At 46.7% G+C, this 18803-nt stretch overlaps 1 pseudogene; it reads left to right on the forward strand.

Annotated features, from left to right (window-relative positions):
- LOC119516030 overlaps positions 1-18803 on the forward strand; it is a 600140-nt pseudogene that overhangs the window by 563199 nt on the left and 18138 nt on the right.

Below are 18803 nucleotides of genomic sequence, written 5' to 3' on the forward strand. Positions count from 1 at the left end.
AGGGGCTCAGGCATGGGAAAAGAAAATAGGTAGAGGTATCTCCCAAGGACAATGAAGTCATACCATGCCTCTGTAGGTGCCTGTGTAGTGGGGAAAGTGGCCCATCATTTGTCCCAGGGTCCCTGTCCAGGAGCTCCCCTGGTAACCTTGGATCTGCTTGTGAGAACTGCCAGGGCCAATGGATGTGCCTTTTCCACCTGGATCCCACATGGCAAGTTAAGGAGGAAATGGGTTGGCCATGGCCTCCAACCCTATGGAGTGTCAGGGGGACACATGCATGGGGACCCTCACCCCAGTGCTCCAAAGAGGCAGAGGCCGGTGGGCCCATCTGCCCCAGGGTGGGCCCCATCCCAGCCACCACATGCACACTGGGCCCAGACACTTTGGAAACAAGTGCCTCTGATGAGCAGCCCTCAGCCTCCATCGCTATCTTTCCACATGCATGCACATCACACCTTACACACCTGGGCCTCCCACACATATTCAGTGCAAGTGCCAAACCATGTGCACCTGCAGGCACCAGCAGGACCCCTGATGTCCACCAGACCTGGCACGAGTGCCCAGCGGGCAGCTCACTGCTCATCCACTCACTGACCAGCTCAGACTTGGCCTCCTCTTATGTGCAAACATGGGAAACCCACACCCAGACACACCCTCCACACTTCCTCAAGGAGGGACTGACATGGGGGCTAAGGCAGGTGCTTCGTGCATTCCCTCAATCTCCTGTGATGGCAAAGGCCTCTTCTGGCACAGCCGCCAGCCTCCCACATGCTCACACACTCACACACCACACTCACATGCCCATGCATTCAGCCACTCCCTTACACTCACAGGTTCACACACTTGCAGGCTCAGACGCTCCCACTCCCCCATGCTCCCATTCCCACATGCTCACAAGCTGACATGCTCACACTTCCACACGATCACACACTCATATGCTCACACTGCCATGCTCCAACATGCTCACACCCTCACAAACTCATACACTAAACACTCACATGCTCTCACTCTCATGTGCTCACACTCCCACACTCATACACTCACATGCACCCACTCCCACAAGCTCCAGGCTGACATGCTTGCGCAGCCACATTCTCATACACTCACATGTTCAGACACACCCACACCCTTTCACTCACATGCTCACACTCTCACATGTTCACACACTCACACTGTCACTCACTCATATACACACACATATGCTCACACTCCCACATGCTTACATACTCAAAAGCACTTTCATGCACTCACATGTTCACAGACTCACATGCTCAAAATCCCACACTTTCATATTCCCACAGATTGACACTCCCACATGCTCACACACTTGCATACCCACATGTTCACACTCACACTTCAGCAAACCGCACTCATTCATCCACTCTCATCATTGTCCCTAACACTTGGGGCCTCACCTTAGCCCTGTTCTCTGCAGCCAGATGACCCAAGGATGGTGCACAGGGCTTGGGGTGGCCTCATTTCCTTTGGGCCCCTTACACTGCCTCTGCAGCCCCAAGGCCCAGGTGGATGGCAGGGAGCAAGTCCCACAGCTGACCACTGGGCACTATTTGGAGCAAGTGGGTGCCAGACTGGAAGAGTGGGATGGTGATAAGGATGAGGTCTCTTGGCCTGGGAGGGATCACAGCACTTCCCCGAGAGGCCCAGAGAGGGTACCCCAACGTGACCCAGAGGGAATGGGGCAGAGAAATGGGAGGACAATCCTGGCACAGAGGCCCTTCCACCTGGACTTTTCCATCCTGTCCCTCGCATTCCAACCTGTCCTGCCCAACTCTCAGAGGGGCGTGCCCCTCCCAGAGGCTGTGGCTGGGACAGCCCCCTGACCCCCATATTTCCTGGGCAGAGCTGTGGCCAGATGAGAGTTGTGCTGAGGCTCAGGACGGGGAGCTGGATGGGCTGTGGACAACCATCTCCATTTTCATCACCCTCTTCCTGCTAAGTGTGTGCTACAGTGCCACCGTCACCCTCTTCAAGGTGGGCTTCTTCCTGGGACCTCCCTCTCTGTACCAACAACCACCCCCACCAGCCCAGGGCTTGGTCATCCAGGGCCCTGGTGCAATTGGCAGAAAGAAGGGTGGTGGCCCAGGGGGGCAGGGACTGTGGACACCAGAGAAGACACGGGAGCCTGCCCTTCCCCACATGCTCACATCCACCTGTCTTCCTACAGGTGAAGTGGATCTTTTCCTCAGTGGTGGAGCTGAAGCGGACAATGGTCCCCGACTACAGGAACATGATTGGGCAGGGGGCCTAGGGTCACCCTTCCTGCTCAGGCATCCAGGGATTGTACATAGAGGAGGTGCTGTCCTGGCTGCAGACTCCACAGAAGAGAAGCCATTGGCCCCTTGCAGCTCAAACCCCTCTCTCCAGATCTGCACCTCTCACCTCTGACCTCATTGACCCCTGATCTTGCCACCCTCTGACCCCACAGGCCTTTGACCCTGCCACCCTCTGAACTGCTGCCTCATCTACATCACTTTGGAGAACTTTGAAAATGGCTAATTCTAACCTCAGACCTAAGCTGTATGGACACCAGCTGGTTCCCTATAACTGAGCACATTGCACAGCAGCAACCAGAAGTGGTGGCCAGGGGTTTTTGCAGACAGAACCATCTGCACTTCTGAGGCTCAACTCACTGAGAGCAGGAACATCAGACCCTGTTATAACAACTCAGGCCTAGACACATCACTGCCCAGCTCGTGCAGGTTCACACTGAACACGGAGATACCAGGGCCAAATATCCAGGTGTCCATCAGGGAAAGGGCAGGACTTCACAGGAAACAGAGCTGGGACTCCACACTTCACCAGGACCCAGGTTGCAAGGGTTTCCCACAGAGTCTGTGTTGGGGACACTGTATTGTGAAGGGCAGCCCCTGGGAGGTGCCACTGTCCACTTCGCAGATCTCCCTTCTTTCTGGCCCTCATCTGGCCACACTCCATCCTGGGAGCTTCGGTGCACACCTGGCCTGAGGAAGAGGCTCACTGGAGCCTCCATCCAATCACTGGTTCACCTCAGCTGAGCCACTGTCCAGCCTCCGTGCTCTGGCAGCTGCTTTTAGCATGGAGATCTCTGCAAAGACCACACCCTGGATACCCACAGTAACCTCAGATGTGGGATCCAACACAAATGGACAGACATTCCTGACTGCCTGCTGGGGAGAGTGAGAGGACAGACTCAGGACATCCTGCCATCTCCCAACCATCAACCACAGCTACGCTCCAAAGGTCTGTCCTCAAGGATGTGGGCAGTGGGAGTTTGTCCTCACTCTACAGAGGGTAACCCTGCAGAGGAGGATGTGGGCAGGAGTGCAGGGATGAGAGATCTATCCTTCCCTCCACCTTGGGAGTCCCTATGGATGAAGGCCTGGGCTGGGGGCTGTGTGGCCTTGGCAGGTGCCCAGGCAGGTTCAAGGATGAGATGCCTGTGAGGGGTGGGCATCTGTGCCACTAAGGAAGGGCAGAGAACCAGTCAAAGGCAGTCAGATGGGCCTCCTGGGATGGGCCTAGGCAGGATGTAGTCACATGAGAGGCAGCCTCAGTGGGTCCCATAGACAGAGGAGGGGAGAGAGGAGTCTCTGGGCACGAGCACTGGGAGAGTGGGGCCAGCAGGCACGGCCAGCCCTGGTACTGGAAGCCAGGCCCCCAGCCAGTGTGCATGCAGTGGGTGTTGGGACACAACAGAAGAGATGACCCCACCTTGGGGGGCTTCAGTGGGCTACTGTGGGATCTGGTACCAGTCGCAGCCCCAGGGGCCTCAGCACGCCTCTAGGTTGCTTGTCTCATTGCTTCTCAGGGCAAGAAAGCCAGATAGCCAGGGCCAGAGGAAAAATCACCCTGCTCAGTGCAACTCGAGCACTGCTATGCATGGGAGGCAGTGGGGAGACTCCTGAGGCCAAGCCACATGCTCTGGGAGCACCCATCCAAGCCACACAGGGCACCCTGCTAAAAGGATAGAGCCTCAATTGATGATGATTTGGGGCATGGGGGAGGGGAAATCATAGAGATAAATTGCTCAGAGGAAATATCAAAACATTAGTTTCAGTGGCTTTTTCTCCTCTTTAATTTTCTGAAGCCCTTTCTTTTTCTGTAATGTGCATATGTTTCTACTTTATTAAAAATGACAGTAAACCACCCTTTAAAATGATATGATTCATTAGTCTGTCCATGTTTCTACACTCTACGCCTATTGCAAAACACAGTTGGGAAGAGCATGGCCTCATCATCGGTCCAGGGACTCCTGCCACAAATGTACAGTCTCTGGAATCTTCTGGCCCTTCTGCCCACCCTCAACCCCTTCCTGCCTGCACTGGCCACACTGCTTGATCTGCCACAGGGCCCTGCCCCCCTGGGCCCCATCCCCTCCTCAGGGTGTTTAGATGGGCCTTCCAGGGGTGTCCTTCTCCCTGCAGAACTGGAGCCTGAGTTAAGAGGAACCATGCAGTCCTGTGGGGTTACTCTGCAGGGTCGGCAGGGTGAGCAGCCACAGAAAAACCTCACTGCCCTCAGCTGGGCAGTCCCAAAGTACCTTCATCCAGCTGTGTCCCAAGCACACAGGTACAGGCCCAGCAGCACTGACCTTGTTTCCCAAGTCTGGGCAAGTAGAAAGTACAGGGGTTCACATGGAGACCGGGGGAAGCAGAGCCAAATGGAGGCTGGGAACAGGAGGGGCATCCAGCACTGGCACAGCCAGAACTGTGAAGCCTCCTGCTGTAACAGGTGGGCATGGATCAGGCTCCAGTGGTCAACAAAAGCCAAGCCAGTTGGGGCAGGAGATGGAGAGAAGCCAGACCACAGTCATAAAAGAAGGAGCTGACATGTCCTGTGGGCCTCAGAGACACACAGATAATTATTGGCAGGACAGGGCCACAGTGGGGCTTCTTTAGCAGCATCACTCCAGCAGCTGCACGGAAGCTTCACCAAAGACACAGGGGCCAGGCAGGGCATCCCCAGAGGCCCAGGCCCAGACTGCCCAGAGAGCAGGAACAGGGGCAGACAAGTAGCCAGGGTCCTCACCATGGAACAGTTCCCACTGTTTGGACTCATAGCTGATGCCTGCTGAATGGTGAGCTCCAGGGACCCTGAGGCTGGGCTGGTTTGACCAGGCAATTTGTGTGCAAGCTGGCCTTTGGATCATCAGGATTTGGTGCTGCAGGAGCTGTGGGGAACAGGTGCAGAGGGACCTAGGGTGAGTCCTTTGGCTTTCCTGAAACTCAGGCAGAAAGAAAGCGACCAACGAGAAGACAGGCAGCAGGCAGCTGGCAACTGGCTTTATTCCCACCAGCTCCATCCCATGATGATGGGAGCACAGCAGACTCCAACCTCCAGTGACATCAGGAAATCAGGGATGGCCATGCATCTTCTCTGTGGCTTTACAAAGCCACCCTCTGACCTTGACCCAGCTCAGTGTGCTCACCACCAATGTCCTGAGAGTGCACAGCTCAGCCCAGGCTGTTTCAGGTGCCACATCATTCAGGGTGGAGAGGGCTGTCGTGGGAAGGGGCAGGACCATCCATCTCTCTGGGGAAGGAGCAGATGCTTCCTACAGCCCCTCACAGGGAGACTCCTCAGGCCAAGGGCAGCCTGGGGGCTGGCAGAGGGGGCATCTTGTCTTCTGGTCCCCTAGAATACACATATCTGTGCCAAGTTCCCTTAGGGAAATGGGACATTTTCTCCAAGGCCCTGAGTCCTGTCCCACATGCTGCCTGCAGAAATGTCCACAACTCGGCCCGTAAGAATCCCCAAATCCATGGTGCCATGGGGCAGCAAGGAGTGCTGAAGGCAGAGTCAGGACTCATCCTGTCCTGTCCCCAGGCCAGGTTCATGTCTCTAATTGCAGCTGGTGTGGACCCGCCTTGTCCTCCAGGCACTGCAGGCCTCATTTGCCTTCCCAAACATGCTTCCCCTTCAGGATACCACACAATGCTATCTAAGCCAAGAACTTGAGGTTTCCCCACATTTTTTCTAACCCATAAGGTCCTCTTGCTAACAAGGTTCCCCATCTTTCTCTAGCCCACCACTTCTACCCCATCCCCTAAACCAATGCAGTAGCTTCCCCGCAGCATCTCACCTCCCGTCTGCTCACCCCACACAGCCTCCGATCTTCCATAGCCATGCTCCCAAGTCTCCCATCTGGTTCCATCCTCCTCCAACACTTGTGGCAAAATTGGTGTCTGTGCCCCATCCTGCCTCTCTGTGTCAAAACATTCAGGCCCTGGAGGCCACCCTCTGTGAATATGGGTCACCACAGTGTGCTCCCTGTGATGTGCCATTCTCTGACCCCCTCCTCCCACCCCACCTCACTCCCCTGCCCCTTCTTCCTTCCTTTTACAGACTCCTCTCAGCACCTCCTGTCTTCTTGACATGCTACCCACCCATCAACCTCCTTACACCCTGTCATCCTGATACCCTTCTCCTCTTGCAGTCACATGACCCACCCACCCCCAACATCTGTCCTCCCCACCCCCTCTTGCACCAGACCCTTCACCCTTCAATGCCAGAGCTCTCCCTTCCTGACCCTGCTCCGCCCGTGGCACATCTGCTCTGAGGGCTGCCTCTGCATCTGCCCCTCCCCCTTCATCAGGCTCTGAGCTCTCGCCACCTAATCTCCCTTGCAGCCCCCCACCCAGTGGGCATAGACCTACCATCACTATCTATTAAGCAGTGATGCCTCAGCTCTGTACAGTGAAGCTGAGCTCTGGGAGACCCCTGGAATCCTCAAGGGCCACACCCACCAAGTCCTTCCAGAGCCCCAACAGGGCATCCAGCAGGATTCAAGTTCCCCCTACCTGATCTCAGGTGCCTTCTATGATCACAGCCTTAGGCAGATGCAGCAGGGCCGGGCCAGAAAGAGATACAGACACACCTGAGCCATCCATGGCCTCTGTCCCAGAGCATGTACCTGGGTGGGCCTCCTGACCTCTATGTTGCACACCTCAGCTGAAGCACAGACACAGACACACACTTCTTGTAGAGATGTTACACCAACACACGCTCAGATGCACAGAGACATGCACGCTGGCTTCAGAGGGTAGTTGCAGCAACCCAACACAAACTCCAACACACACAGACATGCATCCTGCCATGTAGGGCAGTTACACCAATACATGCTCAGACACACACAGACACACATGCCTGCCACACATAGCATTCACTCCAACACACAAATACACACAGACACACATGCCTGCTGCACACAGCAGTCACCCAACACTCATTCAGACACACACAAATATACACAACTGTCATCCAGAGCAGTCACACCTACACACACTCAGACACACACAGAGGCCTGCCACACACAGTAGTCACACCAACATATCCTCAGATACACACAGACACACATGCCTACCACATAGAGTAGACACACCAACAAACACTCAGACATACACAGACACACAGGTCTAATGCACAGGGACAGTCACAACAACAAACTTTCAGAAACAAACACAGACACACATACCTGCTGCATCAATACACACTCCAACACATACAGACACACACAATTCCACAAAGGGCAGTCACACCAACATATGTTCAGACACACAGACACATGCAAGCTTGTCCTGTATAGGAGAGCCATATTGACACACTCAGACACACACAAGTTCACATGCCTTCTCCACACTGGGCAGTTATGCTAACACACTCAGACTCACATATACATCTGGCATCTGCAGTCATACATGTCCTCACATATTGAAACACACATAGACACACACACACCTGCTGATTTCTACCAGAACCACAGCTGGATGCTGAGTTCTCTGGAACATAAGTCTGCCTCATGCACCAAAACTTTGCACACATTGATCCCTTCACCTGGGAACATCAAGCAAGCTGATGTAATCCCTTTTCTTTTTAGCTCATGTGTTGTTTTCCCCTCTGAATCTCCCCCTAACCCACCAAGCAGAATGGACCTTGCTCTCTCTCATTCTGTGAATGGGATTTTCCACTTGATAGCCATGCATGTCCCCCAGATACCAGGAGATCCTGGAGGTCAGGACAGCATCTTCCTGAGTGAACTCCTGTGGACTGATCCCGAAACCCTGATCTCCAGGGCTGGGATACCATAGTGAACCATCACTACAAGTCCCCGCCCACATGACACTGGCATTCTCATCCCTTCTTTATGTTCTGTCTGGACCCAGCCCAGGCCATGGCACAGATGCAGGCTGAGGGATGCACAGATGGGTGAAGATCAGTCACATGACCAAGGTCACCCATCGGCATGTGGGAGAATTAGGTCCAAACACAGACTGCTGACTTGAGGTTGGTGATCTTTCTCCTACATTGCCCTCCTCTGGGTCCTTTTCATGTGCAGGTTACAGAGGGTCAAGCCAGAGAAAAGAAACTTGGGACAGGGAGGAGGCTTAGACATAGCAAGGCAGGGGAACCACATAAAGTAAGGTCCCAATGGTATCAGGGGATACAAAGAGCATAATGCAGAAGACCATTGGGCACAGTGACTCTCAGGTGGCCAGTGAAGAACTATCCAGAGAAATAGCTCTTCTCAAATCCTCATCCTGATGGTAGATCTTAATATTGGTCCTCACTGGTCTTTGCCCACTCCCCACCCCATGCTGAGAGCATGCTGCCCCGTGGGAGAAAGATACTCACCACCCCACTGACATCAGCCTCAGACAAAGGAATGTCAACAGGAGTGTCCACTGCGTGAATCCATTGTTGCTCTATTCCTCCTCCCTGGGAATGATATGTTCCAGAATGCACCTCCTCCTTTAGCTTAGATTCCAGATCAAAGAAGTCACCTGGAGCAGAGCCAGGCAGAGTCACAAACTGCAGTAGACACTGAAATGAGAGAGAAGATACCTGTAATGTTATATGCCTTTTCATTTGGTGGTTGTGGTGGTTTCTAGATGTATGTACCCCAGGAAACCATGTTCTCAAATCTAATCCCTTCCTGTGGGTGTGAACCTACTGTAAATAGGACGTTATGGTGAGGCAACTTCAGTTAAGGTGTACCCACCTCAATCAGGTTGGGTCATAGCCCTCTAACTGGAGTCCTTTATAAGAGAATGAAATTCAGACAAAGAGAGAAGAAAGCGACATGAGACAAGAAGCTGGATATCAATGGAACCCAGAAGAGAAGGGAGAGGCCAGGAGAGGCCACCATGAGCATGGTCATGTGACAGAGGAACCAAGGACCAAGACCCACTGGCAGCCAGCTCCAGAACGCCAGTCTTCAGGAGGAAAGCATCACCTTCACTTGCCTTGATTTAGATGTTCTCCTAGTTTCAAAACTGTGAGTTAATAAATTGTCATTGCTTAAACCAATGCATTGCATTGTATTTGCTTGAACAGCCCGGGAAACTAAAACATGGGTTATTTGGTATCACAGCACATCCTAGCAAAACTGAATGATACACCACAATTAAAATGCGTGACCACAATTGAAGTAGATGAAAATATCTACTAAAATATAATAATTGTCGCATTTGATGTGGACACAGTGTTTTGACTTTTTCAGAGTTTTCAGAGACTTTCACTGTGAATTCACAGCACCCCTGAGAGGCAGGTGTCACTGCCTCGGCTTTACTGATGAAGAAATCAAGGCTTTAGGGAAGCTGCATCTCCCTGCTTCTGGGTAGAGACTGACTCATGTCTTCTGGCCCTAAAGTTCATGTTCTTTCTTCTCTATACTGCCTCTTAAAGAGATTCCAGAAAGTCATCCTGATCTGATTCCCACCCTCAAGGGAAGACCATCTCCTTACAGCAGGAACTCAAACCAGTTGTTGAAACTTCATGCTCTAATAAGATCCCAGAAATGTTTGGAAGGGCAGAAGCTGACTTGGAATTTCTGTGAATATTCTATCCATTTATTTATTCAACAAGTATTTACCAAATGGACACTTGGCACATTGTGGAAAACAAGACCAACAGGGCTTCCACCCTCAGAAATTTTGATTCCAGAAGTAGAAAAAAACATCAAGTACATAATTGCACAAATTATTATTTCAGTAGGACTGTGACAACTACTATGAATGAAAAGTAGTGAGACAACAAAGTCGTATAACAATAGGTGCTGACTCCAGTCTGTGGTGTCAGGGAAAGCTTTCCTGGGGGAGTGCCCAGAAGGCGTGTGTGGTCAACCTCAATTCTGCTCATCAATCCTGGTTTTCTATCTTTCTGGGACACCGGCAACTAAAGTCCCTGGACACTGAGGTTGGGTGAGGCCATGTGGGTAAAGATATTTGTGATACATTATAGGATAATTGCTAAGAGGTATAATCTTGACTCTCATATAGACATATAATGAACACATTTCCAAGATTTTACTTAACTGATATAAAATGAAATAAAAAAATAGAGTTAGTATGGCTGGGAGATTTAAAATGGAGTCAGAAGGTAATTCTTGAGGTACTCTTCTGCAGGTCTCAGCCAGATAGCACAAACTGGTAAACTATGCAGATCCTCAAGCAATAATGTTCCCCCAAACCCCAAGGGCATCCAGACACCACAGACAAGCTATAAAATAAAGAACTCAGTAAACTAGTAATCTGAAGGACAAATGGAGTACCCCAATATCCATCAACCATAAATAACTACTTAAACCTTCTTTTCCTTTGAAAACCCTTACCTGAAAATGCAAAGATAGGCCATGACTTAGGTTGCTACCTGAATCTGTGCTCTGTGAATTGCAATTCTAAGACCCCAAAAAAATTCCTTTGTTGTCTTGAAGTTGTTTTTCTCATTTGGCACTGATAAGAGGTTACAACAATTTCAGAATAGAATTAAAAGAACTCTACTTACATAATTGAATCAGGCATGCTAAAATGAATTTATAAATAGATGCAAGAAACTAGCTTTTTCCATGGGAGGACAGGAGGACACAATTCTCTTTCCAAGGAACAGAATTTGCATCCTATAAATTATCTGTAACATATAGAGTTGTAAATCATAGCTTAAAAACAATGAATACTGTGGAGCTCCCATAGAATCAGATCATCTGGAGAGCATGCAAGAAAATGCCTTGTTTTCCATTGAAGACACCCATCGATCTTTTGGTCCATTTCAAGGTCTTTCACAATTTTCCTTATAAACACACTATAACAGGAAAAATTATACCCAAAATTATATTATATGCAGAACTCAAGCAAATCAGTTAGAAAAACCTAACTTGTCAGTAGAAAAATGAGCAAGAGAATTGAAAGACTGTTTCACAAGAGATATCCAAGCAGCCATTAAACACATGAAAAAGATTCTAGATCTCATTAGTCATCAGAGAAAAAAATGAAAAACAGCATGAGAGAAAGTAGTTCTGATTCCAGTAATGCTGGTGTAGCTTGTATCAGGCTAGCCCTTTGTCAGATAGCAATTATAAACTCTGGAAAACAATAATAAACAATTATTTGAAGACATTGGAGTATGACGCGAAGCAGGCAGACACTAGAGAGGACTCTTTCCTTGAAGGATGTGTCTGAAGGCAGTCTACACAGCATGGTACAACAAGAACTACAGCAGAAAACAGAAGTCTTATTGGCTAAAGGAGTCAGATAATACAATTCAGGGCTGCTACAGCTGCTAAAAATTGAAGGGAAATATCCATAAAAGGAGGGATCCACAGAAAAGGAACCCCAAAATCTACATATAAACACCACTCAAACCAATGCATGGAGACTGGGGAGCAACTCACAGAAGACAGTTAGAACTTAGAATTCTGCACATATCCAGGCACAAGGACCTAAGCCCACAGAGACCCAGGGGGAACAGAAGTCACTGAGCAGTGCTTTATAAAACAAGGGCCTCCAGGTGGGAGGGGAGAGACACAATGAGAGAAATGCTGGCAAGAACTTTTGTGCCCCCAGACAACCCAGTTGCAGTCAACAGGACCAGTAAAGGCAAAACAGACTATTCTGAAGTGGCCCACTCTCCTGGATTTGCCTCATCTGCCCCCAGGGCAGGATTCCCTAAAGGGGAAGAAACCAGGGAAACAAAAGAATCAGAGAAAGAAAGGTTATGTTAAACTGAATTGGTGCAAGAAAGGGCAGGTCCCAGAACTGAAGAATGTAAGAGTGATGCAGAGAATTTCAACAACTAATAGATGCTGGAAGAAAATTCTGAACATAAACAAAGAGAACACATCAGGATTCACAGAGAAGGAGAGAGGAAAAGAGGATCTCTCCTGGAGGTGAAACAATTATGCAAAAATGCAATCTTAAATATCTTACCACATTCCAGGACAAGAATCAGATGAAGAGGAACTGAGAAAATCTGAACAGGTAAACATGGGGCATTTTAAAGATCTGGAATAAGTTAAAACAAGATTCAAAGAGGAGCCTTAACATAAAGCCAATCAACAATAAAATCCTAGGCAAGAGGGAGAAATGAACCTACAGAGTTAATTCTCCAAGATAATCAGATGCCTAGATATCATCAGAAAATTACACACCATGTTAATGAACAGGAAGGCATGGCACAGTCTAAAGAAAAAGTGAAAACTTTAGAGGACACTCATAAGATAGAAGACTAACCAAAGATGATCAAACAAATCTTCTAAATCAATTCAAGGAGATGAAGGAAAACATGCACAAAGAGGCAAAGCATATTAAGAAGACCATGTGAGATCCTGAAGAAGATTTTGAAAATATAAAAAGTAATCCAACAGAAATTATGAGAATAAAAAGCAAAATACTAGAGGATAAAACACCCTAGAGGAATACAACAGCAGTTTTCAACAGGCAGAGAAAAGAATCAGCAAATTAGAAGACAGGACAATCAAAATCGTAGAATGAGAAGAACAGATAGAGAAAAGAATAGAAAAATAAATGAGCAGTGTCTCTGTGAATTGAGTGACAGCCTGAAGCATAGAAACATATTTGCCATGGATGGTCCAAAAGGAGAAGAGAAGAGAAAAGGGGCAGAAAGAATATTTGAGGTAATAATGGCTGAAAATTTCCCAATTCTTATGAAATACATACATATACATGACCAAAATTTGCAACATAATCCAGACAGAATAAATCCTAATGAACCTACTGTGAGACACAAATCAATCAGAATGTCAATTGCCATAGATAAAAAGGGGATTATAAAAACAAAAAAAAAAAAGCAATTCAGGACATACAAGGGATCCCCAGCAAGAGTAAGTTCCAATTTCTCATCAAAACCAAGGAGGCAAGAAGGCAGTGATATCATAAGTTTAATATACTGAAAGAGAAAAACTGCCTGTCCAAAATTCTTTATCTGGAAAAACTGTCCTCTAAAATGAGGGAGAGTTTAAAATATTCACAGATAAACAGGAACTGAGAGAATTCATCAACAAAAGAACTACCCTACAAGAAATACTAAACAGAGTTCTGCAGGATGAAAGGCAGACGTGAGAGAGTGGCATGGAGTAGGGTGAAGAAATGAAGATCTTTAGTAAGGGTAACTAAATGGAAAACTGCCAATCCCAATAATAGTACTGTCCCCTCAAAATACAAATCTATTCTTTAATTCTTAGAAGAGTCAGAATACATCTGAACAAGAAAAAGGTATATTTCCTGAAAATGGACTTGCAAAATATAAAGTGGTAAAGTGGTAAAAAATAATAGTAATAATAATAGATAAAGAGGAGAAAAAGAGGTATATGGGAGCAGAGAATGTGCATGCTAATGAAGCTAAATTAGTATCTTTTCAAAGTAGTATATTATAGATGGAGGTTGTGTAATATAAATCACAGGGTAACCATAAAGAAAGTATTTTTAAAAATACAGAAACAGAAATGAGGGAGGGATCAAATACATCACAAAGATAAACTATACAGAAAAGGAGGTTACAATAAAACAGAAGAGAGACAACATATCGCATATAAAAACCAGTATACTAAATGGCTGAAGTAAGTAGTGCATTCACAGTAATAACACTGAATGTTAAATGGGTAAATTCCCCAAACAATAGATACATGTTGACAGAAGGGATAAAAAAAGAGCATTATCCAGCTATATGTTGTTAACAAGAGACTCAAATTAGACCCAGAGACACAAACAGGTTGAAAAAGGGAAGGATGGAGAAAGATAATCTATGCAAATAATAACCAAAAAAGAACTGGGGTAGCTATACTAATAGCAGACAAAATGGACTTTATATTAAAAGATGTTATAAGAGACATGGAATACTATAGGTTAATAAAAGGGGCAATCAACCAAGAATAAATAATATTCATAAATAGTTATGTCCCCAAACACAGTGCTCCAAAATACATGAGGCAAACATTCGCAAAACTGAAGGGAGAAACAGACACCTCTACAGTAATACTTGGGCACTTCAATACACCACCCTAATCAATAGATCATCTAGACAGAAGAGAAAAATTCATGATCATTTCAATTGAAAGTAAAGGCATTTGACAAAATTCAGCATACTTTCTTTTTTTTAATTTAATTCAGTTTTATTGAGACACATTCACCCATGGTGTACAATCAACTGTTCATAATACCATCATATATAAAAGTAAAAAAGAACATCCACATCATCCCCCCATCACACCCTCTTTTTCATTTAGTGTTTGTCCCATTTTTCTACTCAACCATCCATACACTGGATAGGAGTGCTATCCACAAGGTTTTCACAATCACGCTGTCATCCCTTGTAAGCTACATTGTGATACAATCAACTTGAAGAATCAAGGCTACTGGTTTGGAGTTTGGTAGTTTCAGGTATTTAGTTCTAGCTATTCCAATATATTAAACTAAAGACGGTTATCTATATAGTGAGTAAGAATGTCCGTGAGAGTGACCTCTCGACTCCATGTGAATTCTCTCACACGGAAGCTTTATTTCATTTCATTTCACATCCCCCTTTTGGTCAAGAAAATATTCTCAATCCCACAATGCTGGGGCAAGATTCATCCCCAGGAGTCATATCCTGCATTGCCTGGGAGATTTATAGCCCTGGGAGTCAGGACCCACACAGTGGAGAGGAAAGTGAGAACACCTGCTGAGTTGGTTTAGCTAGAGAGAGAGAGCCACATCTGAGCAACAAAGAGGTACTCAGGAGGAGACTCTTAGGCACAATTATAAGCAGGTTTAGCCTTTCCTTTGGAGTACATGCTTCATAAGGGCAAGCCCCAAGGTAGAGTGCTCGGCATACCAATCTGTCAGTCCTCAATGTCCATGAGAACATCAGCAACAATCCAGGTGAGGAAGTCCAACACTTCTGCATTTTTCCCCAGCTCCTCAGGAGGGCCCTGCCTATATATTTTTATTCTCTGCCCAAATTATTTTCCAATGTGTTGCTATTTCATGCTAACCTATACAAACCTACCAGATTTCACTTACTAATCAAAGTTCCATATAATTATGGTGTTTAAACAGACTGTAGGGGTTATAATGTTTACAAAATACAGATCCTATGCCAAATAAATATCTCGTCCCTTGGTCTCAAATGGAAGTTGATGTTTCAAGACACAGTCAGTTTCAACCTTTACACTTAGGTCCAATTTGCCCTAGTGTTACCCAGATCTGCGTCATTCATAACTCTAATTGAAATCTGGGGTCTTTTTCAGCTTTTTCTCTTTTTATGGTTGCTGTATGTGCTAATACTGACATTCATATCTGCTGAGCTCTAGCACTGAGTTTCAGGGGTCACACAGATATCCAACATTCCACAGACCAATCAAGTTATACACAAGGGGATCAGCATCTCAGAGTATGGAGACAGCCATTACAATTCAGGAATAGATGTGACTGCTGTAAGAGCTTACAATCTAGGGGCCATTACAATAATCATTCCCCTGAAGGTCTGTGCTCTAAGATTCAATTCTGAGTTTGAACATTGCAGTTTTCCCATATTGGTGAAGCATTATAGTCCTTGCTTTTGTTTCTGGCATACTTCACTAAAATTGATGTCTACAGGATCCATTCACCTCATTGCATGTCTCACAACTTCACTCCTTTCATTTTTGCTCAATATTCCATTTCAGCATACTTTCTTGATAGAAACCCTTAGATAATTGAGAAGAGAAGAAAACTTTCTCAACATGATAAAGGGCACATATGAAAAAATTACAGGTGACATCACACTCAATAGTGAAAGACAGAAATCTTTCTCTCTAAGATCTGATACAAAACAATGACAATCACTGCACCACTTTTATTCAACATAGTAGTGGAAGTTTGGCCAGAGCAATTAGACATGAAAAAGAAATATAAGGCATCCAAATTGGAATGGGAGAAGTAAAACTTCCACTGTTTGCACCTGACATGATCTTATATATAGAAATTCCCAAAAGTCAATAAGAAAGCTACCAGGAATAGGAAATTGATTCAGCAAAGTGTCAGGCTACAATAACAATATGCAAAAATCAGTAATGTTTCAATACACTAGTAATAAGCAGGTTCAGGAGGAAATCAAGAAAACATTCCATTAAAATAGCAACTAAAAGAATCAAATATCTAGGAATAAATTTAACCAAGGATGTACAGGACTTGTACACAGAAAATTCCAAAATATTGCTAAAAGAAATCAAAGAACACCTAAATAAATGGAAAGACATTCTGTGTGCATGAACTGGAGGGTTAAATATCATTAAGATGCCAATTCTACCCAAAATGATTTACAGAATCAAGGCAAACCCAATCAAAATTCTAACAGCCTAATTTGAAAAAATGGAAAAGCCAATTATCAGGTTTATTTGGAAGGGTAAGGATCTCTGAACAGCCATAAACATCTTGAAAAAGAAGAACTACATTGGAGAACTCACACTTCCTGGCATTAAAGAATATAGCAAAGCTACAGTAGTAAAAACATCAAGAATCCAGCACAAAAGATTGCTATATTAACCGAGAGAATCGAATTTAGAGTTCTGAAATACACACTCACATACATAAAAAGTTGATTTTTGACAAGGTTGCCAAGTCCACTCAATTGGGAAAGAATAGTCTTTTCAACAAATGGTTCTGGGAGAGCTGGATTCCATATGCAAAAGAATGAAAGAGGACCCCTAACTCATACCATGCACAAAAAAATTAACCCAAAAAGGATGAAAAACCAACAAATAATAGTCACAAATATAAAACTCCTAGAAGAAAATATAGGGAAGCATATTCAGGATCTTGTTTGAGACAATGGTTTCTTAGACTTTATACCCAAAGCACAAGCAAGAAAAGAAAATTTATACAGATTGGACCTCCACAAAATTAAAAAATTTTTTTCATCAAAGAATTTTATTATGGAAGTGAAAAGACAACCTACTCAATAGGAGAAAATACTGGGAAACCACATATCCAATATCCAGAATATATAAAGAAGCACTACCAATCAACAACAACAAAAACACACAATTTTAAAAATGGGCAAAATACTTGGAATGGACTGAACCCCTTGGTCACCATCAGTCTTTCAGCTGTCTCTTCCCTGCATAGGGAACACACAGGGTCAGGAGACTGCCCAAAACCAACCTTTAAAGGCAAACATCTCTTAGATGGAACAAGACTGGGAGCAGGGCCCAAGAAGGAGACAGTCAGGGGTAGATCAGATTTCCAGAACTAGGCTGGGCTGTGGATCTACTTGCAACAGCCTGGGACCCAGCTCTGACTGCCCAGTCATGCCTGGGGTCTAGGCATCAGGGAGCTATCCTTATGCTGAACCATGGGCCTGAGATGGCCTGAGCCATGTTTTCTGGGCCAAGCTGTGCAGGACTGCACTGGGTGGGGCTTAGCATAGCTAAATGCTTGACTGAGCTGGGCTGAGAAGAGCTGGGTGGACTGATCTATACTGAGCTGGGAGGTCTGACATGGACCAGGATAAGCTAAACTGGGCTGGGTGAGGCTGGGCTCTGCTGAATTGGCTGGACAGGGCTGATTTGTGATGAGCTGGGCTGAATGGCCTGACCTACACTGAGCAGGTTGGAGTAAGGTGTTAGGATGAACTGAACTGGACAGGTGCCTGGGATCAAGGAAAGGGACCATGGGTCACAACACCTTCCAAGAAAAAGGAAATATACTGGCCAACAGGGTACCTCTAGGGGTCCCCTGTGGACCCATGACACTGTGTCACTCATGCCCAGAGCAGCCCACATTGGGCCCACTCTGAGCCACTACTTGGAGAAGCCTCACCTCAGCACGCATGCAGGACAGACACTGGGAAGCTCTACATGCACAACCTGACCTCCATTTCCTCTTGCACAAAACAGCACTGGGCTGGACAGGGTTAAGGAGGACTGGGCTGGATTGGGCTGGGCTAAATAGACTGACCTACATGAACAGGGTAGACTGAGATGGTCCAAGATGGGCTGAGCTGGACTGACTGGGGCTGGGCTGGGTGAGCTGGGATGGGGTAAGGTGGTCTAAGTTGGGCTGAGGTTGACCATGCAGGACAGAGCTGAGCTAGGCTGGGTTGGGCATGGATAAGCTTGACAGAGCTGAGCTGGGCTAAGTTCGGCCATGCTGGGCAGAGCTGAGCTGGGCTGGGCTGAGCAAGGAAAGGCTAGACAGTGCTAAGCTATGCTGAACAGGTTTGGACTGCCTGGGGTGTAGGCAGTACACCTACACTGAGCAAGATGTATGAGATGGGTCAGGATGTGCTGAGCTGGGCTGGGTGGAGCTGGGCTTGGCTAAGCTTGGCTAAGCTAGGCTGGTATAGACTATGCAATGCTGAGCTGGGCTGGACTGGCCTGGGATGAACTGAACTCAACAGGGCTGAGCTAGGATGGCCTGGGATGGGCTGAGCTGAGCTTGACAGGGCTGAGCTGGGATGAGCTGGGTTGGCCAGGGATAAGAAGGCTGAGCAGGGCTACACTGGGAGAAGCTGAGCTGAGCTGAATTCGGCTGAGTTTACTGACCTACACTGAA

Source organism: Choloepus didactylus, chromosome 19, assembly GCF_015220235.1.
Source record: "Choloepus didactylus isolate mChoDid1 chromosome 19, mChoDid1.pri, whole genome shotgun sequence".
Taxonomy (NCBI): domain Eukaryota; kingdom Metazoa; phylum Chordata; class Mammalia; order Pilosa; family Megalonychidae; genus Choloepus; species Choloepus didactylus.